This window comes from Puma concolor, chromosome B2 (assembly GCF_028749965.1).
Source record: "Puma concolor isolate L17-30 chromosome B2, mPumCon1.1.hap2, whole genome shotgun sequence".
Taxonomy (NCBI): Eukaryota; Metazoa; Chordata; class Mammalia; order Carnivora; family Felidae; genus Puma; species Puma concolor.
Window position 1 is genome coordinate 17,757,230 of NC_141671.1, and position 12,563 is coordinate 17,769,792.

The 12,563-nt window shown below is 45.8% G+C and overlaps 1 protein-coding gene and 1 long non-coding RNA gene across 4 annotated transcripts in view; one reads left to right on the top strand and one right to left on the bottom strand.

The window, feature by feature from the left end:
- LOC112853676 (uncharacterized) overlaps nucleotides 1–5,531 on the bottom strand; it is a 33,875-nt gene extending 28,344 nt beyond the window's left edge. The window contains exons 1-2 of the long non-coding RNA XR_003222922.2: nucleotides 5,153–5,531; nucleotides 4,443–4,609 (exon numbers count right to left, since the gene is read on the bottom strand). This is a non-coding gene — a long non-coding RNA (uncharacterized LOC112853676). The remainder of the gene's footprint in view (nucleotides 1–4,442; nucleotides 4,610–5,152) is intronic.
- NEDD9 (neural precursor cell expressed, developmentally down-regulated 9) overlaps nucleotides 1–12,563 on the top strand; it is a 185,407-nt gene that overhangs the window by 85,161 nt on the left and 87,683 nt on the right. The gene's annotated exons all lie outside the window — the stretch shown is intronic.

Here is a 12,563-nt window from a genome sequence, read left to right on the forward strand (position 1 = left end):
TAAGTGAGTCTTCCAGATACCTGTAGTTACCCTGTTTAAGAATAACCTTACTGCTGGCATATTCAGGGGTGGAAAGCTTTCTAAACGGTATACATTTTCCTTGCTTCGATAAACAAAGCATACTGACAATAATTCTAGCCTTTCAAGTGACTCAGGACAATTACTCTAATATAATAATAAGAAAATAAGATGTTCTCAGACCTTGGATCACTTTGCCCAGGCATTAAATGAACCCAGATCATGCCTTCCCCCACCCCACCGCCCTGCTTTGGTTCTTGTGCAAACCCTCCATAGCTCCTCTTTGCCCTCCCTACAGGCAGCTGTCAGCGATTACTCTATTTATATAACCAGGCCTGCTCACCCATAGGCCTTGCTTTCTAGCACTTGCTGCTGAGGGCTACGTTTTTGCAGCATGCTGAAATCCCCTGGGTGTTTAAAAAAATCGTCCACGTCTGAGTCTCATCTCCAGAGTTGTGATTTCGTTAGTCTGGGGCATGGCCTGGGCCAGGGGATAGTTAAAACTCCCCCAGGTGAGTCTGTTGTGTGGCCAAAGCTGGGACCCACCAGAACAGGAATAGTCCACCCTATTAGAATGAGGCAGAAAATAAGAGTGAATTATGATCCGAATGATTTTCCTATGAATAAGCTTTAGTACATGAACCTTTCTGTGATGTGTTTTGGAGCTCTTTGGGTCTCGTGTTCTCCTTTTTAGCTGTGCTCCGAGGAAGTGATTTAAGGAGGGAAAGGGGTTGAATGGATCGGTGGGTTAGTGTTGGGTGTCTCCTGTGCAGCTGCACAGGATCAGACCTTCACTGTGCCATTTACTTGTGACCTTGGGTAAGTGGCTTAATCTTCATCAGTAAAGTGCCGGCATTATTACACTATATGTTAACTAACTTGGATTTAAATTTTAAAAAATAAAGTGTCGTGAGGATTCAGGGGGTTAGTGCACACAGAGGACTGAGCCTAGAGCCTGGCACGTAATAACACTTCACAAGGTTAGTGCTGTTAGTTCGGGACGCGGCATTCAGGTAGTCAAAGTGGAGAAACGAGATGTGGGCGGGGCTAAGGGAACAAAGCCGGGGTGTTGCAGCTCCCGGAGAAGGGCAATGCTAGGAAGCTGTTACCAGCCCAGGCCAGCAGGGGAGAAGGAAGTGGTGTTGCCAGGATCCAGTGCAAGCCAAGGCTGTGGAGACACAGAGTAACTGCCGAAGAGGAGGCGAAGGAGCAGGGAGGGAACAGGGAAGAAGTACCCCGACCTCTCTCTCCCGATGCCTTCCATTGGCTGAGCCCCAGATAGTGGAAGGGAAGAGGCCCTCCGGGGCGGGGTCAGCATCCTGCGGCACACAGCTAAGCACAAAAGGAAGGAGATGAATCAGAATGGGCAGGGAGGTCGAGAGAGAATAACCAGCACAGTTTGCTATTACTAATTGCTGTATGAGCTGGGAAGTCACCAGAGAGAGTCCTCCTTGCCCTAGAGGGGGGTGCATCTACTCAGCATGCATCAGCTGTAGAATCCAGAGTGCCGCCCCTCAAGCCAGACTCGTTTCGAAAGAAAGGTGCCATCACCACAGGCCTTCAGCACCAAACTGGGGTGGCTCAACATGGCTGTGTGCGAAAGTCCAATCAGAGCACTGGCATGAGCTTGCTGGGAATTGCAGGGTCTTGCTCCGCCCTCAGCCCTGTGGAGCTGCCAGTGTTGCCCTCCGAACCCTCACTTCACGTGCTCTCCTCAGCTTCTTTCCCACCCCTGCCTGAAAGTGTCAGAAACAGCTCCTCCTTCACTCCCTCTGTTCCCTGAGCCACATTCCTGAGCCTGATTTGCAGCTAAAGAATTTCTTCTTCCATCCCTTCCCCACCCCCAAACACCACTTCTTTCCCCTCCCTCGTGAATGTTGACCTTTTGTCCAATAAAGACGGCAGTCTTCCAACTTCCCACTTTCTACTCAAGTGGCCCTTTCTCGGCTGTGTTTGCGTTTGCCCTACGAAACCACCCCCCCCCCCCCAACCCTCGGAGTCTCACTACCTGTCAAGTACTGAGTGACGTGAGCGGAAGCAGAAGCCCCTATCTTCCGGCAACTTCCATTCTAAGTGTAAGGGGTGAGAGGCAGTGCTCACGGGGACTGGTGGCTTTCCCCATAAACATCTAGGCAGTGTGACTGCACTTTATGTTTTGTCACTGCACCTGATTGCAAATGAAAATGATTAACTTTTGGATTCACCGCCGGGTGCCCTGGCAACTTTTCATACTGGGCTGATACATGCACTTGGTTGCCCTGGGAACCCTGCTGTGACCCTGTCTTCATTGACATCATCAAGCCTTTTCCAGATCCTCCGACTAGATGCTCCTTTACCAGATTAAATTGAACTATTTATCCTTATTACTCCATTATGTGCATTCCAAATTCCTTCGGATTCATGCTTTCCATCACATACACACTGTGCTATCATAACAGCCATCATCCGGCTCTGTTCCCCTTCAGAAGCCTGGAAAACGTTACTACAGGGCTCTCCTGAGGCAAGAGAGAAGATGAAACCCTTCCTGTCCTCCTCCCAGTACTCAGGGGCCTGTGAGCAAAAGCATCATAATGATGCGCCAATGTCCCCAGAAGGAGCTGGGGATGGAAGTGAAGAGACACCTGCTCAGGTCTTAGTTGGCAGGATTTTAACCATTGATTTGGGTGCAGAGTGGCCAAAAGCAGCTGCAGCAGGAAGAGTGGCACTCGCTCAACACATAGGTCCTAGGGATTCGATGAACCCCTGCCCTCGAGGAGCTTACATTTTATTTTTATTTATTTGTATGTTTTTGTTAAGGTCTGCACTTTTTCTTAACATAGCAGATGCACAAGGTTATGTTAGCTTCACGGGGATAACTTAGCGACTGGACAAGTCTAGACCTGTTCACCAGGAGTATGGCCATCATCTGTCCCACTGCATGGCTGTTACGATATCATTGACTGTATTCCTTATGCAGGAGCTTGCATTTTAGATAAGGAGGGAGGACACAGTGTGCATGCATGTGCACACACACACGTGCAACACGCTCCCACCCCGATAACGTAGGCTGGCAAAGGATGAATGCCAATTCAGTAGTACGTAAATAATAATAATTGGGTTCATTTTTAAAATCTGTAATGCAGGGGCAGCTGGGTGGCTCGGTCGGTTAAGCCACCGACTTCGCCTCAGGTCACGATATCACGGTTTGTGAGTTCGAGGCCCGTGTTGGGCTCTGTGCCGACAGCTCAGAGCCTGCAGCCTGCTTCAGATTCTGTGTCTCCCTCTCTCTCTGCCCCGCCCCTGCTCGCACTCTATGTCTCTCTCTCAAAAATAAATAAACGTGAAAAAAACTTTTCTTAATCTGTAATGCAGGCATTTCCCTTAATTATGACTCTTTCTACCCAGGTGATTTCCATTTCAATTGATGTTGGTGGGATTTTTGCTATATTTCCTCGTGTGTCTCTGTTTCCATATGCATAACTTTGGTGGCTGAAAAATTTTTCCCACTTCCAAATCCTCGGATGTACTGTTTGACATCCTGACTTCATGACACATCCACAAATTTACTAACAATTTATCCGTCCATATCTAAGGATATGTCTTGGGATGATGTCTTTTTTTTAATGTTCATTTTATTTTTGAGAGGGAGAGACAGAGCATGAGTGGGGGAGGAGCAGAGAGAGAGGGAGACGCAGAATCCGAAGCAGGTTCCAGGCTCTGAGCCATCAGCACAGATCCCGACGCGGGGTTCAAACTCACGAACTGTGAGATCATGACCTGAGCTGAAGTCGGACGCTTAACCGACTGAGCCACCCAGGTGCTCCGAGATGATACCTTAAGATTTAAATACCTTAAAGTAGAAATTGTCTAAAAAATAACTCCCCATTTAGGTAGGATGAGGTGTATGCCTTGTATCTTCAGTCTTCATTTTTTTCGGGGTAGACACTATAACAAAGCCAATTCCTCCAAGAACAGCCCCCTCCTCCTGTCCACATCTGTCCACATGTGTCACTGGCATAGGAAAAGCAAAGTCCAATCCTGAGCAATGAGTGATTCTGAAGAATGTCTCAGCTCTAGCCCATAGTGGTTGGCATACAAATCAACCATTAGTTCGTCATACTGACACCTGCTTTATTTGCTTTGATGCCCTGTCCATATTTCTGTCACAGCACTTCTCAAAGAGGCTATGCCTGCTGCCTGCACACACAGATGCCTCATCCCGCTAGACTGTGCACTCTTGGAGAACATGCAGGGTTCGGCTTGGCATTTCCAACATGGAGCACAGTGTTATGGGCTCAGCAGACCCAGGGAAATGTGGATGAATGAATTGATTGAATAACCAACTAATGGAAAATGGGAAATCATAGGCATTCATACTCCTGGAGAGCAGGAATGGACCGACGAGTAATTCTGAGACAGGAAGCACTGTCTACGGGGTCACTCACCTTCCTTGGCAAAATCACACCCCAGAGTGTAGCACCATTTGCACTGAGGGTTGATGACTGAGCTGGTGGTTGGGGTGTCCCATTCTGGTCTGGGAAGGATCTCAGGGGCACAGTCTTCATCACCCTTCGGAACACACGGCACAGACCCTCCCAGATGATGGAGCAGCCTAGACAAGGACCAGATTACTTAGCCCCTTTATCACGTCCCATTTTAATAAAACTCTCTGTCGTTACTCCCGTAAAACTGGAAGACCACGTTATGCGTAAACTGGGGTAGGTTCAAAAAGTTCCTAACAAATTGTTACTCCAATTCTAACCTAGTTCTCAGGTTTGACGTAGGAAGAGACAAAGAATTTAGTCTCAAAGGGACATTTGGATTTTGCTTGGAACACATTTCAAGAAAATTGTGCCGTAGCATTTTGCGATTTAATTGGAGCCCGTGGCTAAATCCCATCATTAGAAAGGGGGCAAAGCGCATTTGGATGTTGAAGTGTCACTAATGTTGTCGTCCTCCTCTCTTGGCTCACCCTGGCAAAATGCTAATGAAGCAGGAACCCATCCAACATGAGCAAGCCACAGTGTGCCCTTCGCACAGCACTTCTCCCTCATCAGACATAGGAGTCACATCCATGAAGATAAAGTGTGTCTAAATGGACAGTAATTTTCCAGGGAACAACCTTGTATTGAATGATGTGCTAAGAACTACTCACAGGTAGGTGTGCTAAAGGTCACGGGGCGTCGATTCTGCCTCCAGTCGGACGAACAATGCCTCGAGTCATTTGAACCCTGATAACATTTACTCCAAACCTCAAATAAATAAAGTCATACTGAGTCACTGGCAGGAGATATCTGCCGGCAGGACAGAAGTAGCTGGTTGACCGCATTCAGGGACTGTGTAAAACTCAGCCTGAGTAAATAGACACAGATAAGCACAGCCATGGAGTATTCGCACCTCGGCTTTGGTGATGCTACGTGACACGTGTCACGATTCAGGTTGTCCTTGCTTTAAACAAATTTAACCTTTAGTATACTTGTTTTTTTTTTTTTTTTTTTTTAGAAACTAAATTAAAGAGGGACTATTCACTTAAATTTTTTTCATTTAACCAGTCTTAAAGAGCACCTCTGTGTTGGTAGTTATAATATTTTTTTTTTAATTTTTTTTTTCAACGTTTTATTTATTTTTGGGACAGAGAGAGACAGAGCATGAACGGGGGAGGAGCAGAGAGAGAGGGAGACACAGAATCGGAAACAGGCTCCAGGCTCTGAGCCATCAGCCCAGAGCCCGACGCGGGGCTTGAACTCACGGATCGCGAGATCGCGACCTGGCTGAAGTCGGACGCTTAACCGACTGCGCCACCCAGGCGCCCCTATAATATTTTTTTTTAAGTTTATTTATTTACTTTGGGAGAGAGAGAGAGTTGGGGAGGAGCAGAGACAGAGTGGGGCAGGGGAGAGAGAGAGAATCCCAAGCAGGCTCCACAGTGCCAGCACAGAGCCCGATGTGGGGCTTGAACTCACAAACCAGGAGATCACGACGTGAACTGAAATCAAGAGCCAGACGCTTAACTGACTGAGCCACCCAGGTGCCTCAATTTTTTTAAAGTTCGAAAATACACATTTTTCAGGAATACATCACCAAGTACACGTTTATAAAGAAAGGCAGATAAGCAATCAAATGACTATTTAATTGACAATATTGTAATCTTAGATACTTCTTTCAATAAAACTTCACCTTGCCTACACCAAAGAAACTGTTTCCTTGACCGAGCTAGACAACAACTGAGCAACAGAGACGTCTTTTGTTCCCACCACAGCACAGAGCCAACAGTCCCTCTGATGATCTGTCGCTAACCGAGACAAGGAGGACCGTGTGGCAGATCTATTCATCCGCCAGGCACATCGCTGTGGGGGTCAGCGTTTTGGCATGAACAAGCCCATGGCTTCAGGGTCAAGAGAGAAGCAATTAATCAAACCACGGGGAAGAGAAATGAAAATCGAGCAGACAGTTACGAAGACCAGATAAGAGGAACAAGAGTCCAATATGTGCGTGGATAAACAATGCTCCCCTTTGCACGCTGAAGAATGTGCAAGAGGGTGAAGCCAGAAATACAGAAATGGTGCTCTCAGCTGCAGTTTCCAGGCATGGCTTTTCTCTCCCGAACTTGGAGCCCCCTCCACAGCCTCATTCCTCAGGCTCTGCACCTTGGTCACCCACCTCCAGTGTCCAGGGAAAGCCACGGCCGGTGCCAGGCCAGTGCAAGGATCCGAGCAGCCCAGAAATAGGGAGGGATGAGATAACAACACGCCTTCCGCCGTTAGTGAAGAATAGAACTTGCCCAGTTAACCATCTTGAAGCAAACGCCTCAGGCAATGGTGTTCTCCTTCTTTTGGTCCCGTGCTCATACATCCAACCTTAATCTGAAACGTGGCAGTGAAAGGCAAACTAAGAAGGCCAATCCAGATCAACTTGCGTTCAATTGTGCACGGAGCAAAAAGGCCGAAAAATAGGAGAGGATCGTTTTGTTTTGTTGAAATTTCAAAAGCGAGTGTATCTTCTATTCAGTGCTGAATGTCACTGTGACACCTGGTACCAGCTTCGCCTTCCTTCCACCTGGCTTTGGAGGAAGGGAGAAGCCACAGTGTGTGACGGCCGAAGAAAGACCTGAGGGTGGACGGAGTGCTTAGATCTGATTTGTGTCGTGCACGAAGCGAGCAATCCGTGAGCTGCGGAGATCCTTTGTCTCAGCTTCCAGAGAGAAGGGTAGACGGAGTCCCCAGGTTCAGGGCCAGTAGAAGAACACAGAAGGAGACAGTCTTCCGGATTTTTGCATGCCAGCTCTTCACTGAACTGTCCTTTGATATGGCAACCGCCTTCTGTGGTGGGGCCACCTAAGAAGTGCAGGAGGAAATATCTCAATAGGAGAGCCAGACGGAAATACGCGATTTCAGGGAAGGGATGTGTCTTGCCCATTGTGGTTTTACAATACATGAGCCTAGTTTATCTAGCAGCAGCAAAAATGCACTCTGTATAATATTGTCATACTTAAGCTATGCACGTGTTTATCATTTCCTTACCAACAACAGCTGGAGAAAATGGTTAAGTGAGATGGGGGGGGTGGGGGGAGGAGGATGGGGAGGAATCCAAACACCAGAATGGACAACCTATAACTAACTTCCTCAGTAATGAAGCTCTAGATACCATCATATGTCATCGCTGTCAAAGTGTCCTGGCTCTGCCTTTTTTCTTCTCAACCCAGAGTGAGGGTGGACAAAAAACAGGATGGTGAAAACAAAGTGGATAAAGCTAAAAAAACGTTTTACCTTGATTTCTTGAAGTTCTGTATTTGCCCCCCCGCCATGGGGCCCTTGTTTTATTTCAGAGGTGCAAACTTGTAACTGCTTAGAATGCATCCGTTGACTCTTCTCCTGGGGGACACTTGCCCCCCATGGAGTGCAAGAGCTGAGATTGCACCTGCTTACTGCTATGACCCAGATCCAGCCATGCTACTAAATCCCTCTGCAACCTGGGACAGGCTCACACTGCCTGAGTAGGACTTTCTGCCCTGCCAAAGGCTGCTAAAGCAGGGAAAATGGTTCAGCAAAGGATTTTGAACTCTTTTTTTTTTTTTCTCAATTTATTTTTGAGTGTTAGAGAGCTAGTACGGGAGGGGCAGAAAGAGAGGGAGAGAGAAAGAAAGAGAGAGAATCCCAAGTAGGCTACCTACTGTCAGCATGGAACCTGAGGCAGGGGTCAAACCCACCAACCATGAGATCATGACCTGAGCCGAAATCAAGAGTCAGATGCTTCACCAACTAAGCCACCCAGGCTCTCCAGGATTCTGAACTCTTAAAATGACGTCAACCAAGAACACTGCTCCACTGCTGTTTCTTAATAGCTTGTCTTTCCTCCTACCATCACCTTGGCTTGGGATGACTTCTCCCCCTCATTCACCCACCCCACCCCCCCTTTGTTACCTAATTCTTTGTCGTCCTCCTAGAAGCCTTTCCTGAAATCCTCAAGCAGCCCTCTTGCATTGACTCTCCTCTTTGGATTCCTCAGTAGCCCTTCGAGTAAGAGTCTGGTAGGCTCTTAAGTTGGTGTTAACACAGGAGTACTTTGGCGATCTCTCCAAATTCAGTTATTTCACTACCTGAGTTTAACTGGGATATTCAGCAGAGAAACACATTATACCTTCTTGGTTAACAGCGACAACAAAATGCAAAGACGCTGATGTGAACTGAACACACTCTTGACGTGCTCGGTTCACAGTTATACAGACATCGGTGTCTCCCTCACACAAAATGAATAACGAGGGTGACCGCAGCCAGGGTGAATGAGCCCTTCCCAGTCACCTGATTAGTCAGACCACTTAAGCTTGTTGAGTCTCTAGGACTGTTTGAGCTCATGAATGCAGACGTGACACTGATTGCTATTCAGGATAAAGTTAAGTGCCCCAGAGTTTCCTGGCTTCACCACTGGGTCACTAACAACTAAGCCTCGGTCAAGACCTTTCAAGGTCTCCACTCCACTCCTAAGAGTGTCTACTTGTTTATTTTAGGTAGAGAAGTGCTGCTCTTGTTCCTGGGTGCATAGTGGATCACTGGAAACTCTTTAAACTAGAACAGTGTGAAGATATGTTGGAATCTCCAGCACATTAAAGTGAAGGCGGAGGAGAAACAGCATACTCTTATCTGCATTTGGTGATACAGTAATTACAGTTCCCCTTAAGAGCAGTTAATAATCACTTTCCATTTTGTAACCTAAGAGTAATGAACACTGTAGCTTTTCTTGTTAATTGAAGTTGACAGAATGCTAGAAAGAGCCTCATGGCACGCCCCTTACGCCAGGGGCATATTTTCTCTTTGTTTATCAATAGGGAGTGTTTGTTTATTTCTTTATGGCTTACTCTAGGTTTCAATGAGAGAAAGCAAAGACTTTATTCTCAGGAAAGTCCTTGGGGGAAAGTTCCAGTCATCTGGCATGAGCATGATCTCAGTATGTAACCTGGCCCAAACCAATTAATAAGTAATCCATTTTGCCATCATAATCTGAATGTATCCCTGGGAATAAAAACGGACCAAAATAACTGGGACAGCTACAGTTCTCTCCATCCTCTTCCCAAAGATCTCACCAGCCCTCTAAAGAGCCTAAGACATCAAAGGTCAGAAACTGACTGTCCATACTGTTCCCGACAGCAAGAAGAATGCCCATGACCTAACCAGACAGAGCACAGGACAGAACTGCAGGACGGGCGTTCCACTGAAGGCTGCTTAGAAGCCAGAAGGTCTACCCTGCAAAGTCATCACTAATGCCCACCCCCACCTCCTGACTGTCCCCCATCCCGGTCCAAAACCTCCAAAGGACACCCTTGGTAATGAATGGGTTAGATTCGCTGAACTGCAGTGAAATTCAAAGGCCCAGGCTTACACGAAGCATTCAAAAGCTAGAAGACATTTGGCTAGGATTGTGTTGTTTTCTTTTGTTTTGTTTCAGTCACTGAGCCAAATCCCTAGTCTGTGTAACTCAGGACACCAAGGTGAAATGGAAATCTGGCCTATATTTATATCTTACAACGAACTTCTCATTGCGTTGTTCATTGTGTCCTATTACTTCTAATACATGCTATAAAAATAAAAAACATCATCATAAAAAAAAAAAAGCTAGAAGAGAGAGCACCACTTTCATGTGACAAGGAATTTCAGAAATTTGGGCCTTTACTTTAAATTTGTAAATTTTAATGTCAATTTTCAACTTCACTGAACTTTGTTATAAACAAGTAAAATTTCTTTTCCTAATTTCAAGTAGATTTAAAGGAAGCTATGTTAAGGAACTAAGATACCATAGACTACTCCCATTTCGGCCAACTGCAATAAATATAAATGTAGCCCCTGTTCCCAAATACTGGAGAATTCTTTATTACCCTTAAAAGGCAACAGCTTTAACCCAGTCTTATTTTATATGTATGATCTTTTATTTCTCTGGTGTTCACAACAGAATGCCTTTTATATGTATATTTGCTACCTTTTACCTTCACTGATAGGTAACCAACATTAAAATTGCTACCAGATAATTTATAAATCAGAAAATAATTCAATGCCAATTAATTGAAGATCCATTTTAATTTTCTGCCATGTTTCAGCAAACGAAACAAGTTACTCCTGTTGTCATGTGTGTCCCAGAAAATATGTCCTTTCATTTTTTTTTTCATTTGCCACATGTTTTGGTTAGAGGTCAAGGAAACAGAGATGCTAATGAGGGGGGAGGGGCCAGCCAGCCCAGCTGCTGGCCTCGGGTTTCCAGGTGTGGTCACCACATTCGACCATAAGTCCTACAAGTCAAAAAAAAAAAAAAAAAAAGTTTCATCTTTGTTCCAGGACAAAGCCGACCCTCAGGAATTTACTCAGATTAACCAAATGGAGAAGAGACGGACACACAACCTGTAGAAATCAGTTGAAAAATAGTAGGTGGGAAAGTCAGATAGAACCCAGGATGGTTGGTACCTCCAGAAAGAGCTGGTGCTCTGCTTTGAAATACCAGAAATTTGCTCCTATCTGTGTTCGTGGGTGACATCAACCAACATGCAGATGTGCTTAGGGTATCCTCTAAGAATGACAAACTTACTAAAAATACAATGGACCAGAATAAGCAACCACACCGGTGTGATTATCTCCCTGGACTCTATGGGAAGCTCTGCCACCATCAGAAGCGATCTGTTGGTTCCTCTTGAGACACTGTTGCCATAAGAAACAGGTTGCTGGCCGTTCACATCATCCCTACCTGAAAACTTACAGGGAAAAGCCAAGTATTAACCAGAAGGGGAATGGGTGTCCTGGGAATCAGAACAAGAGGCCTCAATCAATGGAAGGTTAATAGAATTGGGCCAAAACATCCCAAGGCATCCATCTGATAATAGGAATAATTTTACCAACAGTGGCAAAAATAGAGTCTAATAACTATACTCTTCCCATTTAGCTGTTTCTACATTATGGATTTCTTTGCAATTGAAAAGTCCCAGAGTGCCCAGCTGCTCCCCTCTTCCCCCAGACAGTGGGCAAGCCCATGGGATCACACTTCTGATTGTCCTTCTTCTAAGTCTCTAAAACTAATCAACATCCTTCACGGGGCCCTCTGAACAGATCTCTTTCAAGTGTTTTTGCATTGGAGAGGTATGTTATCAGCTCAAGAGTTTCCCGTTAAGTTTTTCAAAGGCTCAGGTCAAATATCTCTCTGAGCCTGAAATCAAGTCTGTTTTCCCCAATTCCATACATGTCCCTGATACCTGATTCTTCCACCCACATACCCCACTCTGAAAAAGGGATGCCCCCAAACAATAGACAAGTCACTGAGAAAGGAATAAAAACATGGCAAATTAGTAAATTGACATACTGGCTTATGTCTCGAGTGTGTGGGATCTCCTGAAATGTGCCCTAGATTCATTGGAAAATCAGAAAAAGAAGGTTTCCACCTGAGAGTTAAATGATAAGATCAATACATAGAATCCAGAATACTTGAAAGTATGCTTATTTCTATGTTCTCCAGACTCAGCAGAATAGCTCAAAAATGCCATGTAAGATTGTCTCCCCCCCCCCCACCCCCTGCTGCTGGAAGAGGAGCTAGATGGGGCTGAGGGATGACTGCCTAACCCGAGGGCAGGGGCATTTGCTGGTATGAACACCAGGACTGTTGGAGGGAATGGTGGGATTATTTTGCCTCTTTCCCATTTCCTCGTACCCAGATACAAAATCAGAGAGCAGGAAGGCCTGGCTGTGAAAATGATTCGTGGGGCGCCTGGGTGGCTCGGTTGGTGAAGTGTCAGACTCTTGGTTTCGGCTCAGGTCATGATCTCATGGGCTCGTGAGTTCGAGCCCCACATGGGGCTCCATGCTGATGGTGCAGAGCCCGCTTGGGATTCATTCCCTCTCCCTCATCTCTTACTGTGTCCCTCCTCTGCTCGCTCACTCTCTCTCTTTCAAAATAAATAAATAAATTTTAAAAAATGATTTGTAAATAATATAGTGCTACTCAAATGTAATATAATTAGTGATAACTGACGTCTTTGTTAGTGATAATATAAAATACCTGAGGTTCCAAATGTTACAAGCACTTTCCATCTTTAGTAG